At 39.2% G+C, this 27,098-nt stretch overlaps 1 protein-coding gene across 1 annotated transcript in view; it reads right to left on the reverse strand.

Annotated features, from left to right (window-relative positions):
• Positions 1 to 27,098, reverse strand: part of il12b (interleukin 12B) — a 50,136-nt gene that overhangs the window by 13,755 nt on the left and 9,283 nt on the right. The gene's annotated exons all lie outside the window — the stretch shown is intronic.

A 27,098-nucleotide genomic window follows, 5' to 3' on the forward strand; every position in this document is an offset into this window, starting at 1 on the left:
TTGATTCATGATTTCGCAAGAGGAATTAACATGGATATTGACAGCATTATGTAATTTCAAAATATGTTTTGCCATCATATAAGACATATGATGTCTGTGATAATGCGGAAACAGATTTATTGGGTGTGCATGAGTTAATTTCTGAAGAACAATGGTAATAACTTCCCCTTACAGTGGTTCTAGCCTGATTCAGAATTGATAGGATGATGAATGATAAGCAGTATGAGCAGAAAGGAGAGGAAAATAAACTGTAAATTCCTGATTACAGCAGTTTCTTCTAGAGGCAGGACTTAGCGGACAAAGAAGTAATGGGCATGATGAATGGACATGATGAGCTTGGTGGGTTCTTCTAGGGAAGGGAGGAAAGGACAGAAGGAACTGTTTGTGAATGGCAGGTGAGAAGCCATTCACTATCCCGTTTAGACTACTGCAACACGCTCTATCTGGGGATGCCTTTGAAGACTGTTTGGAAGCTGCAACTGGTCCAAAGATCAGCATCTAGATTACTAACTGGGGCCCTGTACAGGGAGCGAGCCATTCCCATGTTAGGGCAGCTCCACTGGCTGCCTATTTGATACTGGGCAAAATTCAAAGTGCTGGTTATTACCTTCAAAGCCCTAAATGGTTCGGGCCCAAACTATTTGGCCAACCGCATCTCCAAATATGAGCCTGGCTGGATACTGCAATCAGTGGATGAAGCCCTGCTCTCAGTCCTATCCCCATCTCAAACAAGGCTGGTGGGAATGAGAGAAAAGTCTTTCTCTGTGGTCACCCTCCCCCCAGCCTCTGGAACTCGCTCCCAAAGGAGATTAAAATGGCCCCCTCCTTGCTCTCTTTTAAAAACAATTAAACAATTTTATGTGTTCAAGCATATAGAGAGGAGAAATTATAAACACATCTGGCAAAGCAAAATGGAATTGGAATATGAAAACGGTTTGTTATACTGGCTTTAAAATTTTAATTTTTAACTATTAATAGTTTTAATTATTGAATCCCATTTTAATTGCATATTGTCTAATTGTGTGTTTTAGTTATTTTTTAAATTTATTGTCTGTTTCTATTATTATTTGATATTTACTGTTTAATATGTCCTTTATTGTTTACAATTGTTTATTGTTTCCCTGCAATTTATGGCATTGAATGTTTACTGCTTTATGTTATACATTGCCCTGAGTGCCCCGAGAGAAAGTGGGATAGAAATAAAGTTTATTATTAAAGTTATTATTATCATTCATATAGGTTGAATCTCCCTTATATGAAATGCTTGAAATTTTGAAATGTCTGTTCAATCATCCCTTTTGACTTTTGTGGATTTGATTATTAACTAATTTCCTCTAGGAATCTCTAGGTCATAGGATCCACTTCCTCCAGTCATGCTGGGGGACCTAGGGATTTCCACAGAAAATAGTCAAGTCTCAAGTTTCTCTGGCACAATCCTGTATTCAGCTTTTAGCAGGCGTTGACCATAGAGTCATGTTGGAAGACCTAGAACATCCTAGAGAGGTTAGCTAAAAAATTAACAATTCCTTTTATTTGTGGTTTTTTACTTCCCAGGAGTCCAGTGCCCATAACCCCAGTTAATGTGGAGGGCAGACCATATTTTCATATAAACATATAACAAGGGATATTGGAGATGGGATCTAAGTTGAAACAGAAAATTCATTCATATTTCTTATACACCTTATACCAGCATTTCTCAACCTGGAGGTTGGGACCCCTGGGGGAGTCACCAGAGGTGTGTGAGAAGGGTCACCAAAGACCACCAGAAAACACATATAATGTCAAGGTCTATTTTCCCCCAAACTCCACCAATGTTCACATTTGGGTATATAGTGTATCCATGCCAAGTTTGGTCCAGAGTCCACACTGCTCTCTGGATACAACCCCAAAACCCAAGGTCAAAGCCCACCAAACCCTTCCTGTATTTTCTGTTGGTCATGGGAGTTCTGTGTGCCAAGTTTGGTTCAATTCCATTGTTGGTGTAGTTCAGAATGCTTTTTGATTGTAGCTTAACTATAAATTCCAGCAACTACAACTCCCAAATGACAAAATTAATCCCCTCCCCCCAATCCTACCAGTATTCAAATTTGGGCATATTGGGTATTTGTGCCAAATTTGGTCAAGTGAATGAAAATACATCCTGCATATCAGATATTTACATTACAATTCATAACAGTAGCAAAATTACAATTATGAAGTCGCATCGAAAATAATTTTATGGTTGGGTGTCACCACAACATTAGGAACTGTATTGAGAGGTCGCGGCATTAGGAAGTTTGAGAACCATGGCCTTAATACAGATAATCTGAAGATAATTCTATGCACAATATTGTAAATAATGTTTAGGATGAAATAAAGTTTGTGGATACTGACACGTCAGAAAGCAAACAATTTACTACATCACCTATCCATGTGGACAATTTCGAAATTTCAGATAATGCTGTTAATATTATTATTAGAACTACTGCTATGAACACAATTATTACTATACTCTTCATGTGGCCATTCTCTCTTCTAAATCCAGATGTTTTGTTGTTAAATTCTCATTCCACATATTTTACAGCAGCCTCTTTTTTGTTATAACTTTTCAATAACTTTAAAGGATAGGTTCTTTTTATTGCAATTTCAGTCTGAGAGGTATAGCAGAACTTTTACAGAACAACAAAGAACAACTTTTAGACATACAGATTCTATGCAACTGCATTGGATTCACAAACAACCTACAGCTTCATTGGCTAACAAACAGACAAAGGGGGGGGGGTTACATTTTCATTCAGCATTCACACACAACATGCATCCATCTTCATGCATACCAAATATTACCATATTCTTTCTCCCTCCTTGGAGAAGCACCTGCTTAGTCCAGACCCAGCTTCCACTGCAGCCTGCCAACACATAGTTCCAAAATGCCAAAACGCCAAAACTCCAAAAAGACCATGACTTCAAAATGCATTCCTTCCTCTTTCCCTGAGAAAAGGAGGTCCCAAAAAGTGAACAGAATCCTGCTTTCCCATAGCAGATCTGCCACTCCCAAATACACCATCTCCAATGAGCATGGCGAGTGAACAGCGTTGCTGTCTGTTCCACTTTCCGGACTGTCGTAGGGTCACTTACATAGGAATACTCTGCTGATGTTGTTCCAAAGTTGCAAATGAATGATAGACATCTTCCATCCTGGAATCATCTCAGTTTCCTGGACCAGATGTTGATTCCTCTGATTGGTGTTAGCAAACACAAGCAGCTCTGCGTTGACTTCCTTGTTAACCGTTGTAAACATTTCTCTTATCACTGTCACAGTTCTTATCACAGTTTACCAAGCAGGTCAACTATTTCATGTCTCCTTAGCAGGTTTTAATGACAATTCCTGACCATTACAATTCTTAATGGTTTGCAGGCCTTAGTCTACAGACTGGTGTCTTCAAAATTATTAGCTCTCATTCATTCATTCATTCAATTCTCACACATAATATATTCATATTTCATTTGATCTTGTTACATTTTCGATCAATCTATGGCTACAAGAAATAATTTGATGAAAGTGCTCTCTGTTCTTGGAGTTCAATAATTTTTCCCCCTCTGTTGTTTGACTGTTTTGGCAAGAGCCTTTAAAAATCTTTAAAAGTTCTTTTATTAGTTGACCACCAGATTAACCTTTTTGCTTTGATGATACTTTCAAAAATGAGTGTTTCATGCTTTCCTTCATCCTTCTAACACTGATTCTGCTCCCTTGACAGTCTCAATGGGGTCAGGTTTTGTGTGTGAGACTTTGGTAGAGATGGGAAGTAGAAAGATGGACGCCCAGGCTTTTAGAGGAACCTAGATTAACTATATTTTTGCCACTGTTTTCAGTCACTTTTAACTACGGTAATACAACATCTGCATGATGTAAATTATTGAACTACCAAAAGGTCCTTTTTGAACTGAAATTTTATCTCCTAGGTAAGGTAAAGGTTTCCCCTGATGTTAAGTCCAGTCATGTCTGACTATGGGGGTTGGTGCTCATCTCCATTTCTAAGCCAAAAAACCGGCGTTGTCTGTAGACACCTCCAAGGTTGTGTGGCCGGCATGACTGCATGGAGCGCCATTACCTTCCTGCTGGAGCGGTACCTATTGATCTACTCACATTGGCGTGTTTTTCAAACTGTTAGGTTGGCAGAAGCTGAAGCTAACAGCAGGCGCTCACTCCGCTCCCGGGATTTGAACTTGGGACCTTTCGGTCTGCAAATTCAGCAGCTCAGTGCTTGAACACACTATGCCACCTGGGGCCCCATTTTTATTTCCTAGTAATGCAGATTTTACATCTAATTTGACTTTTCACTCTTTTAAAAAGAAGCTGTGCTTTGGTCTAGAGGAGATCCTATTAATACTTTTTCTGCCTAGTTAAAATTGCCTATGTATTCAAAAGGCTCTTTTGGAAGAGCAGTGTATAAACAAATTCAGCAAATGTGGGACATTCGTTCTTGGGCATCAGTAGTTAGTAGTAGAGATTCAGGCTGGAAAAATAGGTATGCACGCACAGACATTCTTGCAAAGAGCATATGTATACAGACACTATAATATAGCTTGGAACTAGTTTTTCTGCGTGGATGATTAGAGCAACAGAACTGGGACTGGTTTGAGGCCAGGAAGATTATTACATTAACCACAGAACCTGGTCTCAAATGCTGATGCCTTTTCCCTCCCCCCATTTTCAGTAGAGATGTGCATCAGTGTTCCAGAGATATATGGTGTGGAAAAAGGGGAAGTGTGTTCTGGCCCAACTTACCTGTCTGAACATATTACCCTCCATGAACCACCTAGAATGTTAAGATCTGCCAGGGAAGCCCTCTCGATCCCACCCTCTCACAAGTATGACTGGTGGGGAAGGAGAGACAGGGCCTTCTCAGTGGTGGTCTCGGCTGTAGAACTCACTCCTCAATGACATCAGATTGGCCTTCTCTTTCCTGGTATTCAGAAAAAAGCTAAAGACCTGGCTCTGGAACCATTAGTCTAATATGGAATAGTAGCCTAATATAGAACTTAACACACAACACCACGAATAATGAGACTAGGCATTATGTTTTAATCAGTTTTAATTGTATCTATATGTTTTATAGTCTATTGGTTTTATTGCTTAATGTGTTGTTTGTTTTTGGATTCATAATGTGGCATTGAATTTTGCCATAAATGTAAGCTGCTATGAGTCTCCTTTGGGGTGAGAAGAGTGGGATAGAAATATATTAAATAAATAAATAAATAAATAAATAAATAAATAAATAAATAAATTTGACTTATTGACTTGGCTTTTAATATTTGCATGAATTGTTTGATTATGTTTTTAATGATTTGTTATTGTCTATCTTGTTTACCTGTGTGATATTACTCAATTATTTATTATGTATGTCTGGCATGAAATGGCTGGTATTTTTGTTGTGAGCCATCCTGAGCTCCCATTGGGGAGATGGAATGGGATGCAAATAAAGTTGTTTTTGTTGTTGTTGTTGTCGTCGTTGTCGTTGTCGTTGCTATTGACAGGTAGGAGTGGCAGTAATTAATACCCACTTTAACTTTTGTCAAAAAAGAAAACATCCCAGGAGAGTGGCAAAGCACCTTTGTATGTCTGAGCAAGAAAATTGCATCAGTAGCCAGGGATAACTGGTTCTTTAAGGTGGTCATTACTTTTTCTCCTCTTTGCAGAATGACCCTCAATTTATCCATCGGTATATCAAAATCCATAATTTTGGTCCCAAAGCCTGCTTTGGTTATATGAATTAATATATATGTAGTTTGTTCATCCACACACAGTGCCTCTATACAACTTCATTCAGCACTTCCACAGTGTCCATGGTATTAATACAAAAAGAGAGATAAAGCTGGTTATATTCATAGAATCATAGAGTTGGAAGAGACTACACGGGCCATCCAGTCCAACCCTCTTTGGCCATGCAGGAACACAGAATCAAAGCACCCTCATTAGATGGCTAATCCAACCTTTGCTTAAAAAACCCCAGGGAAGGAGAGTCCACGGCAGCATAATTCACTGATGACCAGCTCTTACCATCAGGAAGTTTTTCCTAATGTTTAGGTGGATTTCCCCCCAGTTTGAATCAATTGCTCCATTGTGTCCTAGTCTCCAAAGCAGGAGAAAATAAGCTTGCCCCTTTTCAATGTGACATCCTTTCATATATTTAAATATGTTGATCATGTCCCTCTCAACATTCATTTTTACAGGCTAAACATACCCAGCTGTTTAAGCCACTCCTTACAAGGCTTGGTTTCCAGATCTGGATCATTTTAGCCATCCTTTTTTTAAAAAAAAATAAATATGTTTTTTATTGTAGATAGATACCAGTGAAACAACAACAAAATCCATCAACATACCCATCCAATCACATATTCTCGGTAAAATTACACTTGTTAGTTCCACTTTTATCTCCCATTTATGTCCAGTAGTTTTTTGCCCCTCCCCCTTCCCCCTCCCTCTGGGAACAGTACTTTCTTCCATTCAGATATTATTTTAATTGATCAATCATAAGTAGAGAATGATTCAATTCTTTATATTTTCTTTGTCCTTTGACTTTATCTATCAATCTTCCCCATTTCAGCTCCCAATTCTTTTTGATTCGGCCTGATATATATTTAGTTCTCCTTTCAAGGATATAATCCTGAAGCATAAAATCAGCTAGGTATTCATACCATTTTTTAACTTCCCACTTTGTTTGCTCTTTCCAACCCAAGGCAACTGTTGCTAGAGCGGCAACTAACATGTATTTTATAATTTCCCCCCAGTCCTTAGTAATTTTGTTCTTATCTAATTTCTGGATGAAGAATTCTTTATTTTTCAAAATCAATTTATGTCCTGTTAAATCTTCAATTTCCTTCTTTACCTTGTTATAAAATTTTTGTACTTTATCACATTCCCACCACATATGAATATAAGATCCAGTTTTCCCACATCCGTGCCAACACAATTTTGTGGTTGATTTAGTTATATAAGCTAATTGGATTGGGGTCCTATACCATTTAGTCAGTATTTTCCTTTGGGTTTCTCTTATCCTTATCTGCTTGATTTTTTAAATTGAATTAATCCAGTATTTGATGTCAGAGTCGTTAATGTTCATGTTCTCTTTCCATATCTCGGCCAGTGTTTGTTTCAATTTATATTGTTTTCCAGTTAATATCTTATAAATAAAACCCATCAGGTCTTTTTCCTTTTCTAATTTCCATTTTAAAATTTGGTTAAAATCTGTTTCTGGACCTTCCTTTTTCTTCCAATTCATAATCCTTTGTTTCAGTCCACTCCAAAGAAGCCAATTACTTTGCCCACAAATGTCTTTTATCATTTCCCAATCCTTAATTGTCCCATCTGGGTTTAAGAGGTCTTTTATCAATTTCATTCCATTTTGTTTAAAATTTGTTATCGCTTTACCAAATATCTGTTCCTTTTTATTATTTAAAAACTCTATTGGGAGTATATCTACTTTATTTATTGGCAGTTTACCTTGCCATTTTTTCCAACACTCCATGGATGAGATCATTGGCCCTCCTTTAATTTCTTTTAGAATTTTATTATCTACCCATACTTTTAAACATAGGCAATTGTGCCATCCGTTTATTGTTTTTTCGATTCTGACCCATCTTCTTGAGTCATCAAAATCTAATTCTAACAATCTTGTTAATTGGCAGGCTTCATAATAGTCTTGTAGATTGGGTGCCCCCCATCCTCCGTTCTGTTCTGAGGAATAGAATACTGAATTGGGAATTCTATTTTTATTTCTACCTGTTATCCAGGTTTTTATTGAGTTGTCCCATTTCTTAATTATTTTACTGGGGATACTATATGGAAGGGCTTGAAATAGGAATAGAAATTTGGGGAGAACCATCATTTTGACTATCTTAATTTTGTTTGACATATCCCAGTTCCGATTATTCCAGTTACGAATTTGATTGTTTACTTTTTTCCATAAATGGTTATAATTTAATTGAATTATATTGTTTAAATTTTTGGGAATATAAATGCCTAAATATTTTAACTTCTTTTCTCCTAATCTTATACCAGATATGGTCTGTATTTCTTTTAACTTTTTCCAAGATAGATTTTTATGTAAAATTTCTGATTTCTGAATATTAATGGCCAACCCTGACAGATTCTCAAATTTTTTACGGTCTGAATAACTTCTTTTATAGATTCCATTGGTGATCCCATTAAAACCATGGCATCATCTGCAAATAAATTAATTTTGATTAATTCCCTTGCAATTTTGAAACCTTTAATTTTGTCATCCTCCCTAATAAAATTTGCTAATGGTTCTATTGCCAAAGCAAATAGAATGGGGGAGAGTGGACAGCCTTGTTTAGTTCCACTATTAATCCTGATTATTCTTGTCCTGGTTCCATTTATAAGTAATTGTGCTTGGTTATCTTTGTAAAGTTCCTTAATTACTTCACAGAACTCTCTCCCCAGATTATATTCTTCACAGACTTGCTGAAGATAATGATGGTTGACCGTGTCGAATGCTTTGTAGACATCCAATTTTAATAACAACAGTTTTCCTTTTTCTTTAGTAGCTCGATTGATTACATTAAGTATATTTCTAATTGGGTCTGCGAGTCTTCTATTTTTAATAAAACTGTATTGGTCTTCCCCTATTAGTTTTAGGATTATGTCTGTTAATCTATTAGCAAGGAGTTTTGTAAAAATTTTGTAATCAACGTTGCATAGCCATCCTCTGGACACATTCCAGCTTGTGAATAACCCTCTTGAATTGTGATGCCCAGAACTAGACACAGTATTTCAGGTGAGGTCTGATCAAAGCAGAATAGAGGGGGACAATGACTTCCCTTGATCTGGATGCTATAGTCCTGTTGATGCAGCCTAGAATCACTTTGGCCTTTTTAGCCGCACATCACACTATTGACTCGCGTACAGTTTGCAGTCTTCTAAGACTCCTAAATCCCTTTCACATGTACTGTTTTCAAACCAGGTATCACCCATCATATATCTGTGCATTTCATTTTTCCCCTAAGTGTAGTATTTACATTTTCCCTCCTCAAAGTTCATTTGGTTAGTTTTGGTCCAGCTCTCTAATCTGTTAAAGCCATTTTGGATTCTGATCCTTTCCATTGGGTATTGGCTATCCCTCTCAATTTGGTGTCATCTGCAATCCTGATAAGCATGCCTTCCATTCTATCATCCAAGTCATAGGTTAAAAATGCTGAATAGTACTGGGCCCAGTGGCACCCACTTGTCGCTTCTCTTCAGGATAAAGAGGATTGACTAAGCACGCTTTGGGTTCAGCCAGTCAACCAGTTCCCAATCCTTTTAACAGAAGCATTGTCTGGCTCATATTTTATTAGCTTCTTTGTGAGACTCTTGTGGAGAATCTTGTCAAGAGCCTCACTGAAATTGAGATATGCTACATCCACAGCATTTCTTTCATCTATCAAGTTTGTAACTATCAAAAAATAAAAGAAAAAGGTAAGGTTATTCAGACATGGCTTGTTTTTAAGAAACCCATGTTGGATTTTAGTGAACATGGCATTCCTTTCTAAGTGCTAGCAGATTGTCTGTTTAATGATCTGCTTAGCATAGTACTGGTATTTTGGCATGCAGGTTTCTGGGATCATATTGCCTAAAATAATTCACTTTTGATAATCCCATCAGCAATAATTGGTAGGTTTAGTCTAAAGGAAGGCACATTTGTAGCAGTTCAAGCTTTAGATCCTTGTGTCTCTCCAATCTGCTATTTTCCTCTTACCACTATAAAAAAATTGTGAATAAAATAATATCAAATGTGTTATACATTAAAAATTTGGTCTCAAACACTCACATATATGCACACTCTAGTGACTCTAATAGACTAATTGAAATAAAATATGTCTGAAATATCCTTTCCCATAGAAAAGCAGGCTCGTTGTATGAGAGTAAAACTTCCTAAATTGTTGTGGAACTTCCTGAATTGTTAGAAAGTTCAGTGTGATCCAGATTGTGGAATTTTCTTACACAGGAAAGCCTGATTCAGGCTGAACTCTATATATGACAGGTTGGTTTTCCAATGTGATGTCATTTTTTTAAAAAAATTGGGAAAATTTAGAGTACACTAGATGAAGCTTGTATTATATTTTGCTTCCTTATGACATTGGCAAACTGAGTCAAACCATAACTGGCTTTGAAAAACAGTAAGGTTTGTTTTGTAAAACATGCAAATTTTATTACATCATCCTCCCACAAACAAAAATCTCTCTCAGCCATACCCTTTACTACTACTTCTTTAAAAATATCAGTCTGCTCATTGGGAAGTTATGTCAGCTCTCCTGGAGTTCTGAAGTGTGTTAATGTTACTCAGAGATATGCAAATGGAAGTTTCTGTTTAAGAACAAAAGGGTAAGCCAGTGAAAAAGAAGAAGTATAGATGGTTTTTTTAAAAAAACAAAAACAAAAACAAACAAACAAACAAAAACAAAAAAACAAAAAAGGTTGATACTGTTTCTATAGTGGTGCTATGTTCGTTTGGTGAGAAATCCTGGGAACTGTATTCCAAAAATAATAATATTTCAATCCTTTGATTGAAAACATCACCACAACATGGATTGCAACCTTAAATACAACTTTGGCCATGAAATATCTTTTGGGGCAGGGGTGTGCTTCCCTGGACCACATTGGAAGAAGAAGAATTGTCTTGGGCCACACGTAAAATACACTAACTGCCCAATAACAAAAAATATGTAGGTGGTATGCAAGACATTAAAAATGTATACAAGGAGTGACTAGGAAGTAGTTATCAATACCTTTCATCTGTCTCAATTTGGCAGTGACAGACCCAATTCATCCTCTGCTGTCCCACTTTTTCAGCCGCTTTTAAAATGCCCTAGTTTCTCTCTCCTATTTGAGTTGAGAACTGGCATTAGGGCCCAAATTATGGATTTTGATATGATCTGTGGATACATCAAGGGTTATTTCATAAATAGAAGAGATCACCAAAGCCACCTTAGGCATCCTGCTACCCTGGTCCCCACAGCCATTGTCCCATCCATGGATTCAAAATAGTCAGAAGTGGTGCCACAACAGAGAGAGTTGAGGGAATCTTGGGGTTAACGATGGACTAAGCTCTTGCCTTTTGCCACCCTACTCAGAGAAGAGGATAATTCCTTTTAAAATAAGAGTCAAGGTATAGTACTCCCAATGACCCATAGATAAGTCGATTCTGGCTCTTTGAGTTGATATTTTGACTAAGATTTAGATTTTTACATGAGTATATAGGGTAGCAAAATATTCATCTCTATACTTACAAGGCCATAAACAAGGTTTTCAATGATTTTAAGTCCGCATTTGATCTAATTCCTAAGTACAGGCTTTGGAAAAATTGAAACCTCGTGGGCCATCCAGTCCAACCTCTTTCCAAGAAACGAGAAATTCGCATTTAAATTACCCCCAATAGATGACATTTGTCCCTGTTGAACTTCATTTTGTTTGTTTTGGCTCATCTCTCTAATCTGTTAAGATAATTTTGAATTCTGCTCCTATCTTCTGGAGTATTAGCTATCCCTTCCAATTTGATATCATCTGCAAACTTGATGGTCATGCCTTCTAACCCTTTAAGTCATTAATAAAGATGTTGAATAGAACCGGGCCCAGGATCGAACCCTGCGGCTTTATGAGTCACTTCTTTCCAGGATGAAGATGACGTATTGGTGAGCACCATTTGGGTTTGTTTGCTTAATCAATTACAGATCCAACTAACCATAATTTTGCCTAGCCCACATTTGACTAGTTTGTTTGCCAGAAGGTCATGGGGGACCTTGTTGAAGGCCTTACTGAAATCCAGATGCACTATATCCACGGTGTTCCTTGCATCTACCCAGCTTGTAACTCTATTGAAAAATGAGTTCAGATTAGTCTGGCATGACTTGTTTTTGATAAATCCATGTTGACTATTAGCGATGACTACATTCCTGTCTACCACTTCCTTAACAATCTTTTCCAGAATCTTGCCTGGTATTGACATGAGGCTGACTGGACGGTAATTGTTTGGGTCGTTCTTTTTCCCTTCTTGAAGATAGGGTAATGAGGGCTCAGGTGCTGAGAGCTTCAGAATCTAAGATCCTCATCACATAAATGCGGGAAAAATGGGGAAAAGCAGAGGGAACCAACTTCTTTGGTTCCCTACCATGGTATTCTATGGCAGCCATCCCGTGTGCTTTCCTTGCCTTTCCCTGCTTTTATTCTGCTCATCTCCACCATATTTCATTGGGAGTCAGATGCTACCCTGAGTTGCTGCAACAGAGTCCCAAGGGCTGAAAATGGCCTTGCATCATGTGATAGTATCTATGGGACACTGTTTCAGCAGCAGTGGGAAGACTGTGTGAGAATCTGTTGAAAGAAGGAATAGAATTCGATTTACTTACTGATTCTTTGTGTGTGTGTGTGTGTCTCTATATTTGCCTTCAAGTCGCCAGTCATTTTATGGAGAACCCATGAATTTCATAGGAGTTTCTTAGGCAAGAAATTAGGCAAGAAATTATAGAGGTATTTTTGTCAGTTCCCCTGATATTTAATCTACAACACCTTATTCAATGGCAATTTCACATCCAAGTACCGAGGGCGGACCCTGCTTTGCTTCTGAGATCAAATGGGACCTGGCACCTTTCAAGCAATCTTGAACTGCTTTGTGGATCAAAACTACAGTGAAATACCAAGGCTGAAGTGTTTTTTGATTCTAGAGATCTAGGCTCTTTCTTAAGTGTCCTTTCTCTCATTGAGTTTCCTTTATTTCTTTCCTAGCAGCTCACTTGCTCTGACATACCTTTTCAAAGAGGGAGCTGTATTTGCTATCTTAGTCTGAGTTGTGTTTGCTATGTTTTACTTCATTGTTCCTCAATGGACTCATGACCATGTCCCTTTTAAGACCACTTGATGCATGTGAGATTGCAAAATCACTTGAAGGGTGAGAGGCTGAAAAGCCAACCAAACTTGTATTATGTCTGAAAGGTCTTGGCTGAATTTCATAACATCAACTAATCCAAAATTTCACAGGAGTGCTCCCAAGTTGGTTTTCCCAATAAACTCTGTAACTAATATTCTGAGATCATGAAAATGTAATTTCTTCCAATATGATTAGTAATAAAATGCTGTTTTAGAAAGGTCACAATGCATGTTTCCCTCCCAAAAGACATAGGAAGGCTTGGTTTTAATATTTTCCAGAAAATGGGAAGCAATTCTTAGGATCTGAAAGGACCAATAAACTGTTGGTCTATTTGGTCCTGAGGGACTTGACATCTTTATGACTTAAAGAATACCTAGTTCTAGTTGTAAATGTTTTGGAAATTCAATACCATCGCATTTGTTGGCGAAACTAATGAACACCATCTGCTTTCTGAAGTGAAACAGACCACCCTACTGCCAGAGAATACTGCTATACCATCATATTTAGTTCAACCAGAATGAAATAGAAATGGGATGGTGTACGATGGATTATGCTATTTTGAATGCAATTTCCAATACCATAGAACAGAATACCATAGAAATAAAGTGCTCTGTAAAAAGAAATTAACGTAAAAAGGTAAAGGCTTTCCCCTGACGTTAAGTCCAGTCGTGACCAACTCTGGGGGTTGGTGCTCATCTCCATTTCTAAGCTGAAGAGCTGGCGTTGTCAGTAGACACCTCCAAGGTCATGTGGCCAGCATGACTGCATGGAGCACCGTTACCTTCCCACCGGAGCGGTACCTATTGATCTACTCACATTTGCATGTTTTCGAACTGCTAGGTTGGCAGGAGCTGGGGCTAACAGTGGACGCTCATTCCACTCCCGGGATTTGAACCTGGGACCTTTTGGTCCGCAAGTTCAGCAGCTCAGCGCTTTAACACACTGTGCCACCAGCCCCCCCCCCCAAAAAAAAATTAGCATCACACAAAGTGGTATATCAAAACAGTACAAAATGTTTTTACCTGATGTGTGATTTTTTTTTAATGAGGGGAGTTATCTTTAATGTCACTGCACATTTTTGCATAAAGTCTATATGTAGAAAAAGATACACCAGAGAAATGTTTCAGGTCTAGCTTTCCCCCTGAATGTTAGCTTTCTACTTGTAGATGAGTGCCTTTTATTGTTAATTTTAGGAAATTGTTTCATCTTTAGTCTGTGCTTGTGGTGTGTTTCACTCCTCTCCATCTTTTCAGAGATTTCATTCTATCATTTTCCTTGGAAATGAAATGTAGTTCTGAAGTTAACAATCCTGTGATTATTTGCATACTATGTGTGTCATTGGAAGACACCAACAGCTGCAGGTTCCTCATTCTCCTTTTGCGTCCTCTTCGCTTTAGGACTGACTGAGTCACAAGTGGGTGGCAGAGAAAATAGTCTCATAATTATTTTGTGTCTTGCCTCTCAGTTTATAACAATACCACGGGACTGTAACATGTGCTCACGCGTAACTTCAACAATGTATTTAATGTATTTATTTTCTATTGGCCACTGAGTGAAGAAGTATCAGGTTGTTCATGATTTTCATTTTTGCTCCATTCACATTTACATAGTTTGATGGCTGGCTTATGTATGTGTATGTGTATGTGTGTGTGTGTGTGTGTGTATTTATTTACACATTTTTTGGATTTGCTATAATTTTGAGGTTTGTCATTCAGAGGCCATAAATGAAGGATGAAGAACACATAGCCCTCGAGAATTCATGACATTCAATATTATTGGATTACAACTCCCATCATCACTAGCCAAGATATGCTGTAATTCAACATTTGGAGGTTTAGACATTATCCATGCCTGCCTGGACTGCATCAGTGTGTTTTGATCTAGAGAGCAGCACTAAACCTAATGCTCTGAATCCATCTTCCCTACACCAGGGAATACCTTCATTTAGGCTCTCTGGACCAGATTTTGGGAGTGGCCCCATGATCCGTAGAAGGACATGTATTATATCTAAATATTTTAGTGGCATTCCAGAACAAACCATTAGAGCTACTACTAGTCAGATGAGATAAGAAATGGTTTCATAATTCACCCCCCTCTTTTTCTTCTTTTTATTTGGTTGCAGGGGCGGAGGCGGGAGCATTAAATTGTGTTGCATTGCTGATACTGGAGCTTTACTTCTTTTTTTCTTATGCTCCATTCCACAATCTATACATAATAAAAGTGAAAAACTGTATGTGTGTATGTGGCCCAATTTTCCACTCACATAGACAGCATGATGACAGATCTGGACTAAATTTGGCACACAAATTCAACATGGCCAACTGGAAACACTGGTGGACTTTGGGGGTGATTGGCCTTTAACTCTGGGAGTTATCGCTCACCTACATTCTGTGAGACCTCTGAACCCCAATAATGATGGATCTGGACCAAACTTGGCAGAGGAAGGGTATGGGATCTTACATTTTGTTTGTTGGGTTTCTGTTCTGTAATGATGAGAGCTTCTTTCTTTGCTATTTATATTCCGCAGCACACTAGTAAGTTACATTTAAGGCACTGTTCTTTTTAATAGAAAGTCAGTACTAAGAATCTCTAAATAGTTCATTTTTATCACCCACTAGAGAAACTTGGCATTTCAAAATGGCCCAGGGATAGCCCTGCCATTAAGCAGAGTGAGGTGGGGAGAGGAAACTATCTTGCCTTGTGGTTTTGGAGCTGTGCATGACATGCAGCCTACCTTGGAGCTCCTTGGGAACAATAGAAGCTATTGTCATATTTCCAGGGTGCGACATAAGATTTGCCAACCTGCCTGTGATTCTACATGTGGGCAGCATTCTGCTCTTCAACTGGGGGGTGAAAAATATGTGCAATATTTTAAATGTATTGAAAAGGTAGGGTGTCCTGACACCCCGAGAAAGTTTGCTAAGAAATGTGAGGGTTCTCACCAGTAACATGTGAATAAAACATCTGCATGGAAAGAAACAGTCTTCACAAGACTACCGTCTATATACCCTTTGTAGACCAAATCATAGACAAACAACGAGCACAGAAAGAATAGCACATCTAATATTATTTCTTCTTCTTCTTCTTCTTCTTCTTCTTCTTCTTCTTCTTCTTCTTCTTCTTCTTTTTTTTTTTTAAAAAAAAGAACTCTGAATTTTGCAGTGGGATAGTGAAGAATAGTATACCTATATTTTCATTCTGCTGTAAATATCAATGCAATTTGAAAATGTTGGACTTTGCCTGACTCACACCCATATTCCAACTTCTGAGATCATTTTTTTATGTAAGAGATTCTGAAGTATGGAAAGTTTGTTCTGTGTTATCTTTCCAACTTTAGTAATGCATATAGATTGACAACTTATTCTCCTTTCCTCATTCCATTGGAAGAATTTGCATGCAGAATACAATAGGGTCAGGTGATCAACTTCCTTTCTAAGCCAGAGAAGGAAACATGCAACATGTTCATTACAGACCTCTTACCCATACTAAACGAAGTATCATGTGTTACAGCTGCTGATGTAAGATTTGTCTGGTGTCAAGGTAATTGTACCAGGGAATGCCAATCCTGGCCTTATCAGGTCAATACATATGGTAACTACATTGTACTATACATAGCTGAACTGGGTGTATTAAGAAAAGATGTAGGGAGTGTTAGTCATTAAATAGGACGTCCAGCTTTGAAAATTTTCTGAACTAACAAAACCAGATGCAGATACTTCCCAATTCAGACAGATTGCTGGAAAAGTTTCTGGAAAAGTCATTTGATGTTTTCTCCAGATCAGTGGTTTTCAACCTGAGGGTCATGACCCCTGGGGTGGTTGAAAGACCGTTTGACAGGGGCCGCACCACTGTCTCCTTTGGCCATGCCTCCTCTGCCTCCCCGGAATGGCTGCCGGGTCCTCTCTGCCAGCCAAACAGCCATCCAGCACCCGCGCCCATGCCACCTTGCCTCCTTCTCTATCTTTCCTCCTCCAGGTTGGCACGGAGAAGCTCCTCCTTCTCATTCTCTAGCAGGGCGGTGAGAAATCACGGGGAGATGCTTGGAGGCAGAGGCCCCTCTCTTTTTCTTTCTCACCCTTTCTCTCCTTTTCTGCTCTTTTCTCTTTTGCTTTATTCCTTTCTTTTCTTCTTCTATTTCTCTTCTTCCCCCTCCTTCTTTCTCCCTTCCTTCTCCTTTCCCCTCTTTTTTCTCCCTTTTTCCTCCTCTCCTTTTTATATTCCTTTCCTTCTTTTCCTTCCTTCTTTCTCTTCCCTTCTTTCTCCACCTTCCCTCCTCTCTTTTTTCTTCCTTTTGGCTCCCTCTTGCACTTCCTTTCTCCTTTTCTATTCCTTTCCTATTTTTCTTTCTTCCTCCCACCTCCTTTCTCTTCTCTTCTTTCCAACTCTCTCTTTCTCATCTCTTCTTCTCTCTATCCCTCCCTTTTGTATTGATAATTCTCTCGCTCTTCTCTTTCTCTTTCCTTCTCTATCCCCCCTTTCTCATCTCCCTTTCCCCCTCTTCTTCTCTCCCTTTTTTCTATCCATCCTTAATTTTCTCTTCCACTCTCCCTCCCCTCCTTCTTTTTCTCTCTTGTGCCTCTCTCTCCCTCTCTCCCTTCTCCTTTTCTATCTCTCTCTATTTTCTTTGTCTTTTCTCCTTCCATTTCCTTTTCTCTTTCTGTTGCCCTCCCGTCTTCTTCTCTCTTGCTTTTTATTTTTCTTCCTCTCCTTCCCTTTTTCCTCTCTCTTATGCCCTTTTCTAACTTCCCTTTCTTATCTCTTTCCTCCTTTTTCTTTCTCCCCTCCCTTTCTCTCTCTTGTGCCTATCTCACTTTCTTCCTCCTCTCTCCTTCTTTCCCTTTCTTTTTATCTTTCCTTCTTCTTCTCTTTTTCTCGGTCTCCTTCCTTCTCTCTCTCCCTCCTTCCCTGGCACAGCCTCTTCTTCTCTCTCCCTTTATTTTCTCTATTCTCTTGTATGTTGTTCTGTTTATTGCTGGAATGTTTAATCTGCTGCTAAATTTTATACATGAAATGCTGTTACGTTGTTGTTCAGGCTTGTTCCTGTGTAAGCCAGGGACATGGGGTGGGGCATAAGAATAAAGTTTATTTTATTATTATTTCCCCCCCTCTTACTCTCCCCCCTATCCCCTTCTCCCCTATCGTTCTTTCTTTTTCAGCCTCAGAGGAAGGCAATGTGGATAACACAATCTGGCCAAGAAAACCATGATGGTTTTGGCCTATAATTTCCAAAAGTCAGGTTTAGTTTGAAGTCACATCAGAGCAGTCTCCCTCTAAAGAAGAGACATCCCTGATCAAGTCTTTGCAAATTCATCCCTCCTCTTAAGCATATACAGGCAGTCCCCAAGTTAAAATGAAGATAGGTTCTGTAGGTTTGTTCTTAAGTTGAATTTGTATGTAAACCAGAATAGGTACATTTCTTAAGTGTAACTCCAGGCATACACACACATACATATACATATACTAGCTTTGAATAGCTTTGTTTTGCTGTCTGTTCCCCTGTTCAGAAGATGTCACCTCACTTTTCAACTCTGTGAGAACTGGATTTTGAAAAAATTGAAAAGAAGGATTGGAGATAAATCTTCAGTGGAGACACTTTCCCCCCTAATAACCCTTTCAGGAGTGAACTTTCTTTCTGAAGGATCGATTCCTCTCCCTCCCTGTTGTCTCAGCCCCATTCTTAACTAGGAGTTGTTTGTAACTCAGGACGGTCTGTAGTCTGAACAAGAATATCGTATCACAAATGTAGACAGTCTCAAGGGATGGTGCATCCTTGAGCTGGTAAACTGGCTGGGATTTCTGGGAGTTGTAGGCCAAAACACCTGGGGACCCACAGGTTGAGAACCACTGTTTTAGTTCAAGATTGGCACAGTGTGTTAAAGTGCTGAACTGCTGAACTTGCGGACCAAAAGGTCCCAGGTTCAAATCCCAGGAGCAGAATGAGCGCCCGCTGTTAGCCCCAGCTCCTGCCAACCTAGCAGTTCGAAAACATGCAATGTAGATTAATAGGTATCACTCTGGCGGGAAGGTAACGGCGCTCCGTGCAGTCATGCCAGCCACATGACCTTGGAGGTGACTATGGACAATGCTGGCTCTTTGGCTTCGAAATGAAGATGAGCACCAACCCCCAGAGTTGGTCACGACTGGACTTAACGTCAGGGGAAACCTTTACCTTTACCTTTGTAAAACCAAACAAACAAACGGGACCAAAAGGCTCTGGGTTATCAAGTCTAAATACAGAAGTCGACTTGTTGTGGAAGATGATCTTCCTTGTGCTCATAGAATCATAGAATAGTAGAGTTGGAAGAGACCTCATGGGCCATCCAGTCCAACCCCCCGCTAAGAAGCAGGAAATCGCATTCAAAGCACCCCCGACAGATGGCCATCCAGCCTCTGCTTAAAAGCCTCCAAAGAAGGAGCCTCCACCACTGTCTGGGGGAGAGAGTTCCACTGCCGAACAGCTCTCACAGTGAGGAAGTTCTTCCTGATGTTCAGGTGGAATCTCCTTTCCTGTAGTTTGAAGCCATTGTTCCGCGTCCTAGTCTGCAGGGCAGCAGCTCTTGCAAAGACTGCCCCAAGAATTTCTGATCTGGTGAGAAAGAAGCAATCTCAACTTTCACACTGATGTTGGCTTTTTACACATACTGTCGTAAAATGTAGAAATGTAGTTTACTGTTGTTATATTAAGACTGTTACCCATGCTACACCATTCTTCAAGACAAAATTTCATTTATTTGTAATTAGAAAAAGATATATAATGACATATCATTTTTGTGATTAATCATTATGATTTAATTATGTTCGATTTGTAACAATGAAAATATATCCTGCAGATCAGATATTTACATTGCAATTCATAACAGTAGCAAAATTACAGTTATGAAGTAGCAATAACATTTTTTATGGTTGGGGGTTACCATAACATGAGGAACTGTATAAAAGGGTCGCAGCATTAGGAAGGTTGAGAACCACTGCTCTAGATCAAGATGAGAGAAACTGGCAAACAGTCTTTTCAGGGGGACAGGGCTTCTATATCTTTAACACTAATATGGAAAAGGAAATTTCAAAAGGTGTATCTTATCATGCAAAAGCTGTTCTTTTCTTTATGTCTCTACTGTAATGGTGATCCCAGTTTTTCAAGAGAGACTATGATTTGAGTTCTACTTCAGAGACAGCAACAACAATATATTACTTCATTAAGCTAATAAACTAAGGCTTGATCTACACTGTTCGATATCTCAGGATCAGATCCCAGATCCTTTTCTTATCCCAGATTATCTGGCAGTGTAAACTCATATAATCTAGTTCAAATCAGATAATTTGGGATCAGATCTTGGGATATAAGGCAGTGCCCTAAGTGTTGAATACCTCATATTTACTTGAGTCTAGTGCGCCATTGATTGTAATGAGCACTTTGATTTTCAAAAGGAGGGGGTTTATTTGCTGGCAAATTGGGTGCTTTGCACCATCCCCTGCTTCCACCAGCCAGCTGGTCCCCAACCACCCTACCCGTGGACTTCCTGGTGCATCAAGCCACCCTCAAAACCCATGAGGGCCCCCACTACTCTTTTCTACCCTCCCACATCCCCTTTACCTGACACCAACCTGAATCCATACAGGTGCAGCCCAAAAGCACCATCAATTTGAAAAGTGAATGGGTCTGCTCGAAGGAGAAAAACAGCCTTTCTTCTGTCCCCTCCTTGCTCTTGCTCTTGAGAGGGTTCTTTTCTGGGATGAAGTGAAGGCAAAAGGAGAGGAAGGCTGCATTCTTCTTGGAGCAGAGCCTTCCAAACTCTCCAGAGCAAGCCTGAGCCTGTGCCTCCCGAAACCCTTGCCTTTGCCTCTTGAATGGGAAGAGAAGTTGTAAGAGAGCTGCTCTGGATCCCCTTGAAGAGTTTGGAAGGGTCTACTCCAAAGAGAATGCAGCCTTCCTCTCCCTGTTTTCCTTCCATTGAGCATTTTTGTCAGGTCTGCTTTCTTGAGCTCTGGGAGGCCACTTTGCAGAATGAGCCTGAGCCTCCCTGCCTCCTCTTGCTTTCAGCTTGTCTATGAGAAGAGGAGTTGCAAAGAGAAGAAGGAAGGGAAGGTGGAGAGAAAGAATGTTGTAATAACTGATCATAAGCCATGAAGTTCTAAATAAGGAATGGTTGATGCAAAGAAAAGTGTTTTGGGTGATTGTGCAACTGGCCTGATAGTAAAACACTTCCTCAAACTTATTTGGCAACATCTGTGCTCAATAGTTGGAATGATAGCCTTGCCTGACAGAATCCTTTGTGGCTCTGTCCTCTCCTAGCTTGCATGTTATTCTTCAGTAATGATTTGCCATTTTAATGACATTCATGGATTGCTTAGCCATGCATGTATGATATATTGTAGGGTTTGCTATCTTGCTAAGATGATAGAAATAAAAGAACCATGCTTGTGTGTGTGTGTGTGTTTGAAAAAAGGTCTTTTTGCTGGGCAGTTCAATGAGTTGCATAATCTCCATCTAGCACTGCATTGTTTGTGGTCACTTGAAAAAACTCCCCTAAAATGGAATCCCATGCAGGCATCTATGATTCCCATTGCAAATGAGAGCTTCCTGCAGGTTTGCAGCTTGGGAACATTACTGTTATACTGTAAATGTCAAAAAGCCTGAAACTAACAGATGTGTCAATCAAACCAGGCCTTGGGCTTTGAATCCCTCTTAAAAGTCTTGATCTGAATCCTTGTGTTATGTATTTGGTCATGTAGTGCTGCTTTATGGTTGTTATTTGTCACTTCTATTTTGTGAGTACTTTTTGGCAGTTAGATAAAATATAGTCCTTTCCAGGCGGAAAATAAATGTACTTATTGGATTTGGGCAAAGAAAATGGGGCAGAATTGTGTTTCACCTTGTTTCATAGAATAGTAGAGTTGGAAGAGACCTCCTGGGCCATCCAGTCCAACCCCCTGCCAAGAAGCAGGAAATCGCATTCAAAGCACCCCCGACAGATGGCCATCCAGCCTCTGCTTAAAGGCCTCCAAAGAAGGAGCCTCCACCATAGTCCGGGGGAGAGAGTTCCACTGCCGAACAGCTCTCACAGTGAGGAAGTTCTTCCTGATGTTCAGGTGGAATCTCCTTTCCTGTAGTTTGAAGCCGTTGTTCCGCGTCCTAGTCTGCAGGGCAGCAGAAAACAAGCTTGCTCCCTCCTCCCTATGACTTCCCCTCACATATTTGTACATGGCTATCATGTCTCCTCTTAGCCTTCTCTTCTGCAGGCTTTGGAATGATTTAACAAAACGTGCATTTTTTAAAAAAAAATTCTGAGCTAGAAATAACTTTTTTAAACAAATAAATTATAAAACACAAGAAAAGAATTTCCTATATCCCATCTCTCTTTATGGCTACCATTAGATGAGAAAAAGATTTCCCTTAAATCTCCCTTTGATTGGAAAATTACATAGTGAAACATCCTGAATGCTTGCAGATTCTGACAATGACACTATATGCCTTTAATGTTTTAATACTATCCATAATCACAGCAGAATAAGGCTAACAGAACAATAAGAAGCGTATCGGAGTAAACATGTATAGGAGAAACCTATAAAACTATTGGGCTTTAAAAATGATTTGTGCAGGCTCTATGCTTCATTGTGAAGTTATCTATCTGCTCCCTCGTTTTATTGTTTAAGTTGTGTTTCCAGTCACTTTATAAGCATCCTTGAGGGCTTTCCAAAGCAAAAAATCTCAGTCCATTTCTGTTGGATTTCTCAGCCAACTTAAGAGCAAGAGGGTTTTAGTGAGTTGCTTTTTGTGTCCTAACTCTTGTGGACAGATACCGCTTGTTTGGGAAATGCCCTGAAACCTCTTCCTTAGCAGCTCACCACTGCTTAAGAACAGACTTCTGGAGCAGATATACCTTGATGTACTCCCACAAGCTAAGGAGTGGCCAAGCACTCTGGCCAAGAATTCTAAATGTCCTCCCTTAAACTGCAAATCCCAGTAATCCATAATATGTAAACATGACTGTTAAAAGTAAAACCATAATATTATAATAAGTGTGAAGGAGCCCCACATTGTATTGCACCTGAGAATAAAACTTCTGTGTTGCTAGAGCTGGCAGAGTTGGGTATTGAAAGTGTAGATTTTCAGTACACATTTTTATTCCACTCCTCTCCAAGCAGTCTCAGAACTGTCACTTGTATGTTAATATTTCTATGAACATTAATTTAACTAATATACAAGACATTCTCAATGGAAGGAGGAAGTTGTTCTTTCCCTCTTCTTTCCCTAAAACTAGAATTGTTAGCTATTTTTATGCTATTATATCATGCCAGTGTCAGGCTGAGTAGGGTTTGGTGATGAAACAAATAAGCAGATAGGAGTGGTATTGTCCCCCCCCCCCCCAAGAACAAGTTAATTAAGTGTCTTGGGGCTTGATAGTTACAGAGTGAGGTACGTAACATCCCAAAAACCATTGAAAGCTAATATGTCATGAGGCAGAATGCAACTAAAGACTTTTTGACATGACACGTCATAACAGTTCATTTATTAACGTAGAAGCTGGGTCACCCACAGTATATTTCAATTCCTCAAAGAAGCATTTCTGTCTCAGGGAGATTATATTTGCTGCGTTCAGAATGGAAATACACTGTGGCTGACCTGGAAGGAAGACTTCACCACCAGTTCACAGTATCTACAGCAAAAAAGGAGGCCGTGAACAATGGCTAGGTTTTTATCCCACTCAACAGTAGAGCTACGGGGAGTGGGGTTATAAAATCTTTCCAACTCCCCTTTCTGAGATGAAAAAGTGTATCTGCAAACTTTTTGCCTCAGATTTTCAGCACTGGGTTTACATTTCCCACTTCTGCAAAGATGAGGGTGTTGTGACAGCCATAAAAAAGCAGCATTTTTCTCTCAAGTTGTCTAATTTTTTGTATTTAATTTTTCTATTTTTTTTGTATTTAATAGAAGTTCAATTTGTACAGAGAAGAAGCATGGAAGCTGCCGTACTGAGAGGAAAATTTAGATTCATAGCCTGAAATCTGCTAAAATGATTCTTACTTAAACCATTGGTACAGATTATTTTACTTTTATTGTGCATTGCCCTATTAGCCTTGGGCTCCCAAATCAGTGTTCATTTCTGTCAGGGTGCTTCCAGACTTAAACCCACTTCGGAGTGGGTTAAAAAAAAACCCTCAGAAGCAGGTTTAAGTCCTCACACCTGCCTCCTGGGTTGGTGTCCCCATGCAATCTAAAAAAAAAAAAAAAGCATCCAGGATTTTTACCTGGATGCCCCAGGTAAAAATCTGACAAGGCCAGGATGCAAAAAAAAAAAAAAAAAAAAGCTATACAATTCTTCAGAACAATATTCACAGCAGCAGAAAATGCCCACAAAATAAACTAGAAGCAAATGGAGCTGTGTGACCTCCCAAGAACTGAAAAATATTTATAGTAGAGTAAAAGCAAAATAAGATAAAAATGTGTGGGGTGTTCAAGGAAACATTATGGGACAGGAAGTAACAGCATGGATGTCTTTTTTATTCTGGATGCACATCTGCCTAACCTGCAAAGTCAAATCAAATCAGGGTCTCTTTCAGGGCCTTTCTACACAGGGCCAAAATCCATGATGGGTTCCGGATTAGCCTGAGGTGACCAAACAATGACTCAGGCTAATCCAGATTAAACCAGAGTAAACCTGTATTTCCATCTTATTTCAGGTTTTTTTTAAAAAAAAAACCCTGAAAGATCAGGGCCTTTAAATAAGGTTCAGATCTTTGTAGGCGTGGTCCCTGAGTGACCACAAGACTCAATTCCGACTGCCATTCCAGTTTTTCTTTTGGGTTCTGGTAGCCCAGAGAAGCGGGATGGCACAGCTACCCTGTTCTCCCTCCCACCCCCTTGCTATTTTTAAACAATTTAAAAGAAGAGAGTTAGCCACTTAGAGACTCCTTGTGGAGAGAAAAATCAGCATAAAAATAAACATAAACAAACATAAACATAATAATAATACCATTCCTGGAGGCTTAAAAACAATTTGTTGTGCCTGGAAATGCTCCGAAAGCTCTGCTACGTCATTTCCGGAGCTCCAAAAGCTCAGCTGCATCATTTCCAGGCACAACAGAGTACCTTTAAGCCTTTTCTTTCTTTTAAATTGTTTTAAAATAGAAAAGGGGTGAGGGAGGAATGGGGTTTTTGGCTATACCACCCCATGCCAAGGCCAATCTGGCACAGGAGGGAATGTAATCTCCCCCTCCTGAAAGTCATAGGATTTGGGTCCACTATGTGGCCTAATTTCTGAGAGGAACCGGGATTTAAAATCCTAGTTCCTTTGGGAAATTAGCCCTGCTTGTAAGGGCTCTTAGAGACTTGTGAATGAAAAGATTGATAGGACGGAGATAAATGGATAATGAGCCAGATAAATGTATAGGCTTTATGTGCAAGTGGAGGCATGCGAATGTTTTACAAGTGCAGCCCTGTAAACATTTAAACTGGGTCTTGCCAAGACATGCTGATCAGCTGAAATCACTCTTCTCTCAAGAAAGAGCACAGTGGGTGGATCTAAAGAAGGGGGTGATTCAAGGCAAGGCACAGTGGGTATATCTAAAGCAAATGTTAGTAACTCTTGCTATTGAATTTTCCTGATTTCTTTTAAAAATATATCATTTCATTGTAGCTATTCAAATTTATTTCCTGAGAATATCTCAGTGAGGGAGCACACCTTTATTATATTTTTTCCTAATCTATAGAGTGAACATTGGTTTTAAGTATATTTTATTCCTTGCAATGTGATGTTAGTATGAGGAGAATCATCTCGCACAAGAACTCAAACAGGCAGTTGCTGTAGTATTTCTATTCAAGGGAAGAATGAGAGCTTCTGCCACACCATAACCAGAAATGTAATTGCAAGAAATAATAGTAATAAAAGTTATAAAATATCTATTCTCTTTTTTTAAAAGCAGGAAACTTTTACACTCTGGCCCAAAAGAAGAGAAAAAAACTCCGCAGCCCACTGTGATGAATTTGCAAGGCTAATCCACTTGGATCTGCTCCAACATGAATGCTGTAGTTAAGACAAGTTCTATGATGCAATCTTGGTAACTATTTGTCTTGTATTATTAGATACATTTCAATTTGAATGACCTGGGAATGTGGACAGGATCTTTGAAGGCATGAGAGCTAGAGTATATTTTATCTTTGTACTTCCTGGCTCCAGAAAGCAGCTGTGAGGAATGGCCAAGTGGGCAAGGGAAATGGTGAATGTCTCTCTCCAGCAAGGCAAGTTTTCATCTTGCTTAAAAGAGGCAATGGTGAGGATGTTACTAAAAAACAAAAGGGCCTCCCTAGATCTCTTCATTCTGAGTAATTATTTGGCCAATCTAAAACATTTCATTTTTGGGAAAGGTTCTAGAGATTGTGGTGACCGCCCAGCTTCAAAGATTTCTGGATAGGACTGATGATCTAGACCTGTTTCAAATTGGCATCAGTTCTAGGTGTGCTCAAGGCAGGATCTCCAGTGAAAGCATTCCCAGCAGGTATCTGGCCTCATCACCTCTCTAGGCAATTATTTCCATTGTCAAACCACTCTTACTGTCAAGACATTTATTCTAATGTTCAATCAAGATCTATTCTGCTGTTACCTCAAACCATTACACCTGGTCCATGTGATCCTAGATTTTTTCTGTGTGTTGGGCAGTGAAGAAAGCTGACATGAAGTGAAATTAGCTCACTGGAAATTTGTTACAGGAGAAAAGTTCTCTGGATACTGTGGGCTGCTAAAAAGATGAATGAATCAGTTTTAGAGCCAATCAAGTCTAAATTCTCACTAAAAGAAATTGACAGTGTCATCCTTTGAAGATGTCATGAGACGGTGTGACTCAAAATGCTTGGAGAAGTGAAGGACGTAGGAAAAGAGGAAAGATTGATTTATGTGAGCCCTGATTTTGCAAGACCTGAACACAGCAGTTGTCAACTGGTGCTCTTTTAGGTCTCTCGTTCATGGGGTTGGCATAAATTGATGTTAATTTAATGGCAAATAATAAGAAACGTATTTACTGGGTTCAATGAGGTGTACTCTCAAGGTCAGTGTATTTTGAGGGTTCAGATATTATGTACAGAAATTTCCAACCAATCTCAACCATCTGCTTCCTTGCTATAAAGTGAGAAACAGTTTATTTTCAAAAGGAAATCATTAGCATTGCCTTTGGATTGCTTAACCCTATCTCAAAACAAAGTGT

The sequence above is a fragment of the Anolis carolinensis genome, chromosome 2, assembly GCF_035594765.1.
Source record: "Anolis carolinensis isolate JA03-04 chromosome 2, rAnoCar3.1.pri, whole genome shotgun sequence".
Classification (NCBI taxonomy): Eukaryota; Metazoa; Chordata; class Lepidosauria; order Squamata; family Dactyloidae; genus Anolis; species Anolis carolinensis.